The following is a 13,767-nucleotide window of genomic DNA, read 5'->3' on the forward strand; positions in this document are numbered from 1 at the left end:
TTGACAAATACACACAACTTTCATCTAGTTTGTATTTTGGTATTTAAAGTTATGATTTATTCAGAGATCCAATGTTTTATGCAAATCTGAAAAGGGGGATAAAGTTAAACGAGGGATCAAAAAAGCTTTAATCTGCTAATCATTTTGACACCAGTTGATGGATTTGCATGAGAATTGAGATGTCAGAATTGGGTTTAACTTGCTAGTTGCATCTGTGGGTAGCAGTTAGCCGCATGGGAGGTTGATTGCTCAGGATCACAGTCAGGCCCTGCCATGAACCTCTTATGCACACAGCTGAAGGCTGGAAAGATCTGGATACATTGGTTTCATTTATTGTGCCTAAGGATTTGTTTATTGGGTGCAAGTGGATGTGGCCTAACGGCTAGAGTTGAAGTTGGGGAACCGGGTTAGAGTCTCGGCAGGGACTCAGGGCAAATCACTTAACCTTCCTGTGCCTAGCAAAAATGAATGTGTCTGTCTGCAACGTAACTGGTGCTCATGTAAAGAGCTCTGATACCTTTGGGTCTAGTATGTGCTATATACAACTCCCCCCACCCTAAAAAAAAAGAAATAAAAAAACCAATGGTACAATCGTCCACTAAATAGACACTAAGGGCCTTATTACGAGTACGGTTATTATGGTGGCAGTGGGACTTCCTCAAGACCACTGCCTCCGCCAGGATCTTATGGCGGTGTGAAGAGGGCAGTAAATGCTGGCAGTGCCAATGCCGGCACCAATGAGCATATTGCAACCTGACCTGCTTCTCCACTGCCCATTTCATGGCGGGGAGCCCGCCAAGAAAGGGGTGGCAGAAATGCAGGTAAGGGGGGTACAACAGGGCCCCGGGCACATCTGGCAATGTGGGTGCATGCGGGGGCGCACATGTTGTGCCCCCCTGTAGTCGCACCTTCCTTTGTTCGTGCACAGCGTGGCATGCATGATATGGTGCCTGCCACGCCATGCAGAACCATGCAGTAGGCGTTGTCATGGTAGCAGTGTCCTTGGTCAGCTGTCCTATGAGCCTCACAGACTGCTGCTTTGACACCACTGCCACACTGCCCACCCGCCCTGGACTCAACTCGGAGTCCTGTAGGCGAGTGCACCACAGGCTTGGCAGCCTTCCTGGGACCACATCTGTGGCGGTCTCAGGCGAAGACCACCAAACTCAATATTAGGCCCAATGAGAGGATGCTAGTTTTTAGCCTTCACTGATAGTCAGACAAAAGTAAACTCACGTTATTGAACATTTGAAAGGAAAGGTTCCACAGAACCAAGTTAATTGGTCAAAACTTGTGAGAGTAAATCAAAATGCAGATAAGTCAGTCCATTCATATTATTAGGAATTGATGCAGATATACAAGCAGTGTAGGGAAGCTGATGACCTAACAAAAGAAGGCATGTTTGTTTCTGTTTATGTGTTGGGTCTGCATCCAGAAATTACTACATCCCTTCAGAATAGTGTCAAGTATTGGCAAGAAAAATGATGAGATCCTTGCTAATGCAAGTTTTGTAGTGATTATTATGATGCGAACAAGAAAACAGCAAAGGAAAAGGTGATAGTGGCAAAGACTAAACGTTTTTCTTCGAAAGGTGACCACCTTTCTGGTCAAGGGGCTTTAAAGGATGGGGTGCATGGTAGAAAGTATGGTTTTCAAGGTAGAGGCAGAGGTTTTACAAACAATATTAATAATGTTAACAATGGTCAAATGAAACTGGGAGCAGGTCATGTTTGTGGTGCAAAAGAATACTAGAAAAGAGATTATAAATTGAGTGTGAAAAGAATTAAAAGTGAGATGCAAATGGTTCTTCAAAATAATCTCATGCTGCAGCATTATAAAAACTGTCCCCAGCTCTACTGGGATTTGTACAGAAGAGGCAGAATTTAAGGTAGTTCAATTGAACTATGCCTTCAGTCCCAGTCCTACAAAGACTATGCCTAATTATACATCAGGATTTCAACCAAATTAAAATTTCAGAAAAACCCATCAGTTATTAATGACAATTTTCTACTATTTGAAGCTACACTAGAAGTCGCTTCTGGACCAAGTCAGGCACCATGATGGTGCTGGAGGGGGAGGATGATTGCATTCCTACAGGTAGACCAGGATGGTCCACATGTGGAAAGAGAGGTTAATGGCCATGCTTTATAATTTATGATTGATATAGGTGCTACCCGTTCCACTGTTAAACCAGTGGAATTTCCAGACTTTCCCCTCTTGGGTAAAGAAGTCCAAGTTGTAGAATTTTCAAATTAGTGAATGACTAGTAGGTTGTTAGCAAATGTTCCTATAAAAATTGGATCAACTACAAATAATCATGAGTTTATAGCTAGTGAGACAAGTCCAGTAAAATTGTTGAGCCAAGATCTGTAGTGTATGTTGCAAATTTGATTTCAGACCAGATGTTGTTTGCATTCAGACAAAAGATGACAATGACACCTTTAAATTAAAATTTCAAGAAACAAATGCTGGTGTGTTTCAGGTTCTCGCAATAGAGAACTTATCTCCTGATTTAAGAAATGCTGTAAAAAAGGAGTGTTATTTTACAGTAAAAAAGAAATTAAGCTGATTTAAAGTGCAGGAACAGTATGGATTGCAATAAAATTAAATGCAGTTTATCACCATACTCCTCAATACAAACTTACTTGTGCAGCAGCGGAGTCAATTGCACCTGTCATTGAAAACATGTCTCAACAGGACATTTTGAGGGAAGTCCTAGGGAGTCCATGTAACTCACTTATAATGGGCTACTGCAAGCTGAATGGAAAATGGAGAATAGTACATGACCTGCACAAGATACATGACATAGTGATCCCATGTTGTCCCAAGGTACCGAATCCAGGAGTGATTGGATTCAGAAATCCAACAGAGTGGCTCACAGTAAATGATTCTTGTTCAGCATTTTTCTCTTTTACTCTTAATGAGAATAGTCAATTCTTTTTTGCATTTAGAATCAAAATTAGAATCGACATTTAGTGTGGGATTCCGCAGGAAAAACGGAGAGTGCCGCAATTTCTTCCCAAATATTCAAGAAAGATTTAGAATCATTACAACCGCCTTATTGATTCTGGATCAGGGCTATAGGGGAGAAGAGTGTCCTACAGACAACAGAGAATATTTTTTTAAGGTGAATACTGTCAGTACCTCGCTCTACCCCGGCATCCATTGCTTATCGGGAGTGGGGTGTTGTCTTCCTTTCGGATATCCTTGAAACTAAACTCTTATCACACAGAGAAAAACAATTGTAATGGGTTATACATTGGTTGTATTTGTACCACATTCAGTTGAAACACTGTTAGCTCACACATGCACTCAGCACCAGACAAGCAGCGATTTAACAAAAGATGAGCAAATAATTCTGGCTTCAGAAAATATTTCTAAAAGAAAGTGCAGCATACAAAAACCTGCCACTCTATTACCAATCTGTATAGTTTAAGTAATGAGGAAGAAATGAATGATGTTGACCATGATTGCATTGATGTAACAGAATTATGTACGAAGTCAAAACTAGAAAATCAAGGTGTACCCCTCGAGCTGGCTGATTATATTTTATGTGTGGATGGCTCATGTTTGAGAAACCATCTTGGAAGCCTTCGAGCAATTTATGCAGTTTGCGCATTGACATACATTGTGAAGGCACTGTAGTGTTGTAATGTAACCACAGCACAAGTAGCTGTATTGATTGCCATCACAAGAGCATGATGCATAGCCAATAAATGAACAATCTTTTCAGACAGGCAATATGGTTTTGGAGTGGTCCATGATTTTGGCAGTTACTGTCCCAACACAGGTTTAAGACATCCGCTAGCCTCACTGGTAAAAATGGCCCATCCATATTTGATTTAATAAAAGCAGTAAAATTGCCAAAGATGATTGCTGTTATGAAATGTGATACACTTAAGAGTGGCAGTGACATGGTTAGCTTGAAAAATCATTTTTCAGACAAGACCGCTAACGAATGTGCTCTTACATTAGCAATTCCACATGGCAATTGATTCTGGTGTTGAAATTGCAGATGTTTTTCCTTCTATGACAATTCAAACAACTGATGAATTAAAGGATTTAAAGTAAATGAGATAAACATAAATTATGTAAATAGACAAATGAGAGGTTTGATTTGACAGATTCACCGCTAATTCAGATGATGAGCTACATGTATGGGCCTACACATGTGGCAGGTGATTGAATTGTAGACACATTAAAAAACTATTGGTTTCATCCACATTTGTGAAACAATGCAGAAAAATTGTGCAAGATAGGTATCAGATGTCAGAAGATTATTACATGGAAAATGCCCAGAGTGGCCATGAGTCACAATGCAAAATCAGAAAGTCCTTTCACAGGTGGATTTTGTAGCAACAAGTTGAACTATGTATTATTGATTGCTTGTTCTCAAAATGGATTGAAGCATATCCACCAAGGAGATGTAATGCAATGAAAATTGTAAAATTATTACTGAGGGAGTTGATCCCAAGATTTGGTTTGGCAACATTTTTTGAATTCAATATATTCTAAGAATGAAATAATGAGAGTTCTTTGTACAGCACTGAAGAGCAAGCAAATGTTCTATTGTAGATATCACCCAGAAGCATCAAGAGTTGTGGAGAGGGCCAATGGTACAATGGAAGCAAAATCCTTAATGTCTTTGAACTGGCCAAATGCTCTTACTTTAGATTTCCTTAGTATGAGAAGCACTCCCAAGGAGAAGACAGATTTAAATGCACATTAAGTACTCATGAGGAGGGCCATGAGAATCTCTGATACTGATGATTTAGTCTTGGATTGCTGCAAATGTTTGGTTGATGTGGTACCCTCTATATATCACCAGGTAAAGTTTGCAATACCTTCAGCAAATAATGAACCCTGCAATGGCCTGCAGCCTGGAGATTGGGTGTTGATGAAGCTAAATGTGACAAAGTGATGCTTGGAGGCCAGGTGGAGTGGACCACATTAATTCATACTGGTGATGAATACTTCTGTAAAGTTTTGAGGTTTACTGTATTGAATCCACACATCTCATTAAAAAGAGTGTGTACTACTGATGAACAAATAGTGACACAACAGTTGATTTACTACATCAAGCTCAGGTTCGCTGTGTGGATCCAGAGGGGCACATCAAATAGTTCAATAAGAAGAACAAGAAGAAAATCGAATTTTAAAAATCGCAAGCACAAGCCAGAGAGCAAACAAGACTTCAACAGCTGCAAACAGTGCAATTCAATAGGCAGAAGAAAATCAGATCGAGCAAATGAAACTGAAGATGTGAGCTTGATCAAGCTAAATGGCCTGGAAGTGTAAGAGAAAGAACCAGAGCACTGCAAAATAAAGGCAACCTGAAAGAAAGTGGGGGAAGATCAGCTGAAGCAGTAATAGAGCTGCTTGACAAAGCAACTAATGAAGCAGCAATCAGAAGATCACCAAGAGTAGGAGTAGCAACAAGAAATACAAATCTCTTGAATGGGCATATTGGAGAAAGACTGTGCCAGGATAAAGAAACATTAATTTACAGTTTTTGCCTAAAGAACATCCTAAAAACTCTGAATTTTTTATTTGAAAAGACTGAATTGATTTTGAGAACATTTTTAGGCCTGCCTTGTTTTTGGGACTTTGGATTTAATTTTTTCTCATATTAAGTTTCTCCTTTTTAATAACCAGCATTCATTTAACCACCCATTTAAAAAGGTTTGCATTTGTTGTCTAAAATCTACTAACATTCAACATCTAAAGAGGCTTGTGCTTGCATCTATTGTCTTAAGACCTGCACACATTTAATATTTAGGAGTATATTTTTTAAGTTTTTTTTCTGGTACATGGATGTGTGGGGCCACTACATATGCCCCAGGGCCATATAACAGTGGACTATGGGAGATAAGGGCCCTGCTTGGGATTGGACCGCCATGAACAGGCAGTCGGAAAGGGATATCCTAATCCCTATGGCAGTGCCTGTGTAGGCACCTCCTCCATTGTAGGGTTAAATCTGAGTGCTTTCCAGGTGGGATCCTTGATCCTCTCGGAGGCAGTGGTCCTACCCCCGACCTCTGCGGTCCGACTGACTGCATTGTAATGCAGCGTTTGGACCGATGCCATGGATGGCGAGTGGACCACTACCAACAGCCTGTCCATGGCGGTCAGCCTGCCATCGTAATGAGGGCCTATATTTTGATCAGAAGAAGATCGCTTCAATTAGAGAAAATGTTTGCTTGGTGTAAGAAATTGGGTTATTGATTGAGGTAGGGGGAAACCCCACTTATGCCACAACTGCAATTCTAGTCAGGGTGAACCACACAAATCACTAAATTAACTTGTGCTCATCCCTCTGCTAGCTTGGTACAAAAGCAGTCAGGGTTAACTTAGAGGCACAGTGTAAAGTATTTAGACTGTAAACAAAGAGTAACAAAGTTAAAACACAAAACTTTTAAACCAATTTAGAAAAACGGGATACATTTTCATGAATAAAATGACACCAAAACAAATTACATTCAGTTGAACCAGAGTTATGATTTTTTAAAAGTTTTAAGAGCCAACCACAGGTCTTTGGTCATGCAGGACTGGGGTCGGATATGAGAAATGGATTGGTCTGGTCTTGGCTTACTTTCAGACTTAGAAAGTTTTCAGAAAAAAAGTCCAGGAAAATGTATATTTCAGCAGGCAAGGCAGCAGGCTGTATCCAGGGAGGCATCGTCATCACTGGGAAGCTACTGTGCTAGGTCTTGGCAAAGCCATCAATAATGGTGGGAAAATCTCTGACCACCAAAGCTGGATTTCCAGGCCAAGGAAGGCTGTCATCGTCGATGGGGAGCTTGTTGCCCTCGAGCCCAATGAAAATGTTTACCTTTGGACTTAGACAACTTTTTGGATTTCGAAAACCTCCAGCAAGTCCGCGCTGTATGCTGTAGCTGTAGCTGAAGAGGGCTCCACAAGGCTAGATCACTGAGAGGTCCAGCTGAACAGGTTTTGCTGCTAAGGAGAAGATTGTAGCAGGAGCTATTGGGAAGTCAGGTCAATTGGCAATGCAGCTTGGGAAGTTCGGCTGGCAGTTTGGCCTCAGTCTTCTGTTGGTTTTTCTGTCACTTTTTGGTGGGATTTCTTCTAAGTCCCAACTGTTAGGGTTAGGCAGGAGCAGCACCTCTAACACCACTTCTAAAGTTCCAGGACCAGGGGGTACTACTTGGGGGGTTTGAAGTTACTCCAAAAGGGGCCAGGTTAAAGATTCAAGATCTCTGGAGCTTGTTATGTCCCTGTAGCTCACACAGAAGGTCAGGCAACTAGCTCTTAGAGTCACTTCTGTTGGTCCTAGATAAAAGGAGATGGGCCAGTTCATTTCCAAGAGGCAAGGCAGACCTTCAAGCAGCAGGGTAGGTCTCTGGGGAGTGAGGTAGGCCTCAATCAAGTGGGCAGTCCTCTGGTAGCAGCAGGGCTTTCCTCTGGGGAACAAGGCAGTCCTCAAGCAGCGGGGCAAACATCTGGGGTACAAGGCAGTCCTTTTGAAGTCTTCCACAGGTCCAAGAGTGTAATCAAGAGGTATCCAGAGGGTCCAATATTTATACCTCTTGCCAGCCTTTGAAGTGGGGGAGGACATCCTGGGCTAAACCCTGCATCTGTTTCTGGAAACATTCTTCTATTCCCCTTCCAAAGCTCCAAGTAGTCTGGGGTAACAAACAACTAGTGTCAGGTTCTTTTGTGCGTGTTGGAGGAAAGTCCTTTGAAATGTAAGTGGGCAAGGAACAGCTCAGCCCCCAACTATCGTGGCAGAGTGGCTCATCCTGCCAAAGCCTAGCCGAACAGCAAAGCAATTCACAGTCATATGATCCAGAACACTGGAAGAAGGCACAAATGATTGGAACAGGAAAATGCCAACTTTCTAAAAGTAAACACAAGAAGATGATGGACGGAGCGCTGAAACTTTTCAGGCACTCACCTCCAGTCACAGATCTGGGCTGAATCCATCATGGTTCTTTAGCTCACTTCACCACCCGGGTTCAGACCCAGCCATATGCAAATCAGTCTTGACCGTGTTCCTCATGGGATCAGTCCAGCCCGAACTGCCAAGCCAGGTCTTCCCTGGATCGGAAACAATCATCCTGGGAACAGTTTTGGGGTAACACTCCTCATCCGCCAGGCCAACTTGAATCCAGGGGCACAGTGAACCCAGGACCCACGTCTGGGCATAACTGGTGTACTTATTGCGAGAAAGCAAAAGACACACAAATGATAGACGGAATGCAGAACTAATTAAAACATTCACCCCCAGTCAAGGGGGGGCTTGGTGAGCAAAAGAACGATGGAATTAACCCAGATCTCTTGACTGGGGTGAATGTTTTGATTTGTACTGCATTCCGTCATCATTTGTGTGCCTTTTGCTTTCTCGCCCTAAGTGCACCAGTCATGCCCAGACATGTGTCCCAGCCTCACTTTGCCCCTGGAATCAAGATATCCTGGCTGATATGGGGTGATACCCCAAAACTGGCCCTAGGATGCTTGTTTCTGGTCCAAGGAGGACCTGGCTTGGCAGTTTGGGCTGGACTGTTCCCATGAGGAACAGGGTCAAGACTGATTTGCATATGGCTAGGTCTAAACTGGGGGGGCATGGTGAGCAAAATAACAATGGATTTAACCCAGACCTCTTGACTGGTGATGAATGTTTTGATTTGTTCTGATTTCCATCCATCATTTGTGCGTCTTTTGCTTTCTCGCCCTAAGTGCGCTGGTATGCCCAGACGTGCGTCCCAGGCTCACTGTGCCTCTGAATTCAAGCTAGCCTGGCTGATGAGGGGTGAAACCCCAAAACCGTTTCTAGGATGCTTATTTACAGTCCAGGGAGGACCTGACTTGGCAGTTCAGACTGGACTTTTCCCATGATGAATAGGGTCAAGACTGATTTGCATATGGCTAGGTCTAAACTGGGGGGGTGGGCATGGTGAGCAAACGAACGATGGATTTAACCCAGAACTCTTGACTGGGGGTGAATGTTTAGATTTGTTTTGCATTCCATACATCAATTGTGTGTCTTTAACTTTCTAAAAGTGACATTTTCAGGATTGGGATTTAAAACCAGACTTTACCATTAAAGAGGATTAAAAAAATATATATTTGAGTCTACAGATGTCATTTCTACCTGCTCCCATTCTTAAGTTAGCATATATAAATGTAATTGTAGGAATTGGGTTTTGATTGAGGAAGGTCAAACACCTTCTCAAGCAAGAACCACTATCCAAGACATTAAATTAACCTGTGCTTAACTCTCTGGGAGCTTGGCACGAAAGCAGTCAGGCTTATTCTAGAGGTAATATGTAAAGTATTTATGCAGCACTCACACAGAAATAAAGTGAAAAATCAAATGCAAGATATATCCCAAACCACTTTAGAAATAAACAGTCAATTTTTATTAGTAAAATGATACCAGAACGACAAAAATTAAATCAGTAGAACCAGGGATTTTCAATTTCAAAGTTTTAGGTAATTACAGCGCCTAAAAGCACAACACGCCACTCGCAGTCATCTGGTCATGCTAGACTGGGGGGAAGCCACAAGTTCAGGCCGACCACAATGGAGTGTGGGCTGGATACAGGGGTTAGTTTAGTCCACTGAAGATGCTACCTTCTCAAAGTCCAATGCGAAGAGTCCAGTTTGCAGTGGAGGAGGTTTGTGATAAATTTCTAACATCCTTGTGGTCTTATTTTTGGATTGCTGTTGGAGTGTTTTTCCTTCTAATATGTCTCACCAAGCTGGTCACATATTTGCTACTAATAAACAGACATTACATTTCAGACCACATCGGGATCATCACCCTGTGAGCATTACTACATATTCTGTGCTAGACGGAGTAGTTTGGGAGAAGGTCCCCTGTCAGATAATAGGACCGTGTGAGAAACTACGGATTCCCTATGTTTTAATAACTGTTTTTGATGATATTATAATACCTGGTTCCCTTTCATATGGTTGGGACTTAAAAATGGTTTAAAGAATGTTAAAGTACCTCAACAATTATTCCACTTTGGATAAGATCTAACATCTTTTTATTTTGTACAGAAGGATGAAAAGCCACAAAATTACCTGATTACTAACCATAATTGATATATTCCCATAACTTTGTTGAAAATCTTGCAGTGCAAAGCTTGGAATATTGTAAAGAAAATACTGAAGAAAAGCATATTTGGGGCACCTAGTTGTGGCAGATTCGCTCAAGGGATACTTTATTAGAGCATCCATAATTCCTATAGAAATGTTTTTTGTCAACAACAGTCCAGCAAACCACATGCCTAGGTTTTAGTTCCATTTGATATTTCAAGCATTCCTCCATTCCAAAAGTCAGTTTGACAACAGTTTCTAAAATGAAAAAGCTAAATTAAATGATCGAGAATGGTACTTACAATTTAACCATGTAATATTTCAGAAGGGTAGTCCTATGGCTAATTTATATACATGTATGCATGAACGGATTTCATTCCAAAATACCTGGTCCTTTAGCTAATCACCCTGACCCCAGGTATAGTAAACATGGACCTGCAACTTTCACCACATCCAGTGTGTGCAAATTGTGCCAATGATGGTTAGCACATTCCAGCCTCATGGCTCTGAAGGAGCATATGTCCATAATTAGCGAAATGCAGTCTATAAAGAAATGCAAATATATTCAGAAAAATACTTTTGTTGCTTATATAATGGTTCCTCCCATGATTATATGGATGCTTACAGTGGAGGATAAAATGTAAACATTTGAATTGCAATGACACATTCATCACTATAATTATTTTGCTTTATGGGGAGTGTCGCCAAACTTATAAACACGAGATAAAAATTGACAATCAGGTGCTTAATAAACTCCTAAATTTGCATAGTTTGGAGAGGTTTTGTGGAAGCACTAACAGGCCAGAGGCCACGCCAGTTAACTGCAAAACAGACCCAATCGGGGCATCTTAAAAACTCAATTTATAGGCTTGCCATTCTCTGCTTCTGCTAAATTATAGCATAGCGCTTAGAAGTAGTGATAGAGTGTTAGGATGCTAAGAATGAACTGCCTATTTAAAGATTGTATATATTGTATTCGTTGGCCATGACATATATTGTTCTCTTTATTTTCACATTCTTTGTGGTTATTGTATATATTTTATGAACTAGAATTGGGTTTTCGAAAAAAAAATTGTTAAAGTTTTTCCCCATGTTTCTTAATACATTTTTAAGTGCATTTTGCATTAATGAAACAGGGTTTGATGTTCCGCTATATCCTTGAACATGACCAGAAAACAGAATCTGCAAACTTTTGCTCAGCGAGTTGCATGCAGGTTGTAATCCAACTGGATTTCTAATTTGTATTGGTGTATTTGACTAAGTCTTTGCACCAGGTGATTAGTATCTCAACTCTTACAGCTCATGGGGACCCCTCAGATTGTGAAAAATCCAAACTATGCCGTAAGATTTAGGTCCCGATTTTGAGGTGAGGGTGAAATTGCCACCTCAAAATAGATGTTTTCACAATGATGATACTACTCACAATAGTGTTTGTTATAAAATTGTCATCCCATTGCAAGCAGGAGTTTTCACAAAAACGGAGATGCTCAAAATAACTTTTATTCGAGTTTTTCATGTATATTTAAATCATCCCAAAAAATGAATAACAGAGCTTGAATTACAGGATTTGATGTCAATAAAACCACAGGAATAAGCAAGAGTGAGCGGATGAATACCTGAACTCTGGGAAATTGTTTTTACTAATTAGAAAATAATACCTGTTTTTTCTTAAGTTACCCTGACTCACTATCAGACTGCTAAAGCGGCGATAATTTTTATCGCCTGTCTTGATAATATGCCCCTACGATAGTCCCAATCCTAGGCATTGACTCTCTGAATATTTTTTTTTTAATTAGAGCATCAACAGAATGTCATCAGAGAAAAAAAATCAGGGAGCTCTTTTTGAATGCCAGCAAAGAAATAAATGCCAGCTGCATGAGGAATAATATAGAGGTATGTCTAATTTGGCACTGGAGGAAAAATGTCAAAACTGGAGCCAGCACCACATATGCAATCTAACCAACCACAGGACTGAATGATATAAACCCTGCATGGTTATTTCAGGTGCAGAGACAGAATATCGAGTACAAAATATCGAATTGCACAAATATTGAGTCATTAATTTCGTGGGTCAGGAATATCGAGAGCAAGAATATCGTGGTCAAAAATATCGACTTAAAGTAAGAAATACAGTTTTTAAAAGTGTTTAATATGGTTTGCAAACATATAGGGGGTGATTACGATGGCAGTGATATTGCCAGCGGCAGCCAGTAGGTGGCGGTTTGACCCCATCTTGTAGCACTTCTTCCGCCCGCCCTATTACCATGGCAGGCGGTGTGCTGGCGGACGCAATGTCTGTCTGCCACAGGTCTGCCACAGGCAATCATTATGATTGCCTGGCGGACCCACCAAGCATCTCTAAAATTGTGGCGGTGCCTAGCAGGCACCGTCCACCAAATTAGGATGCTGCATCCCCGCCAACCTGTGTATGGAGTTTCAACCGTCATTCACAGGCTGGCGGGGATTGCATTTGGGGGCCCATTGCGGGCCCCCCTTGTGTTGGGGGAGGTGGGTGTGCAATGAGGGGGTACCTATGGTACTCCCTACATTTCCCTGCACCAGGTGGCAGGCATGGCGTGGTGCCTACCGCGTAGTGCAGGGGAATGCAAACAGTGCATTTCGGACATTGCGGCGTGTGCTGGAGCTGGCGGTCGCAGCGTAATCTCATGTGCGGGACTGCCTCATTACAGCGGCTGGTCCCAAGCCCCGGCACGATGCCATCGTAATGAGCCCCATAGTTGTTAAAAAGATCATTTTTATTTGTTATGTATTTTAGTATATATTTTAAATGTATGTGATGCATGTTTTTTATGTATAACATTTGCTTGTATTTTTAATATATGTGTTACATTTTTAGTTCGTTTTTTTATTTGAATTTTGCGCTTTTAGTACCGTAGCGGGTTGTGGATTTATAAGGGAATAGGGTGGGAAGTAATTTAATTATATTTAATTTATTGATTAATTTGTATTTACTAACATTTCTTTAATTGAGATGTTGTAGTGTTGAATGTGTAAATTAATTTATTATTATTAATTAATTAATTGTTAATAAATTAAGTTAATTGCGTAATTAATTTAGGTGCGTGTTGTGGTGTTTTTAAGTGTTAATGGTGGGAGGAAATTTATTTTTAATCTATGTATTAATAATTGGTTGTTAATTAATTTTAATTAATTAATTTGTAATTCATTTTGGTAATTGTGTAATTAATTATATTTGTGTGTGGTAGGTTGTATAGGTGTAAAGGGTGGGAAGGGTTGGCAATAAAGATGAATTAATAATTAGTTGTCAATTAGTTTTAATTAATTAATTGGTAATTAATTATGGTAATTGTGTAATTAATTTTATATGTGTGTTGTGGCATTTATAGGAGTAAAGGGTGGGAAGTAATTTGTGTTTAATTAATCAATATATAGCTGTTAATTAATGTTAATTATTTGATATTTATTTTGGGTAAATGTTTATTTTTTTGCATTTTGTTTTTACTTTTAAAAGGGTAAAGGGTGGGTATAAATAACATTTTGTTAGTTAATTATTATTTGTTATTAGTAATAGTTTTTCTTTAAAAAATAATATATAAGGACTCGGCAATAAGCCCCATTCTTTTTAACATATACCTGCGTCCTCTGATCCCCATCATTAAATCTTTTGGGATTGACCTGGTCAACTATGCTGACGACACCCAATTGGTGTTCTCTTTG

Source organism: Triturus cristatus, chromosome 7 (genome assembly GCF_964204655.1).
Source record: "Triturus cristatus chromosome 7, aTriCri1.1, whole genome shotgun sequence".
NCBI lineage: Eukaryota > Metazoa > Chordata > Amphibia > Caudata > Salamandridae > Triturus > Triturus cristatus.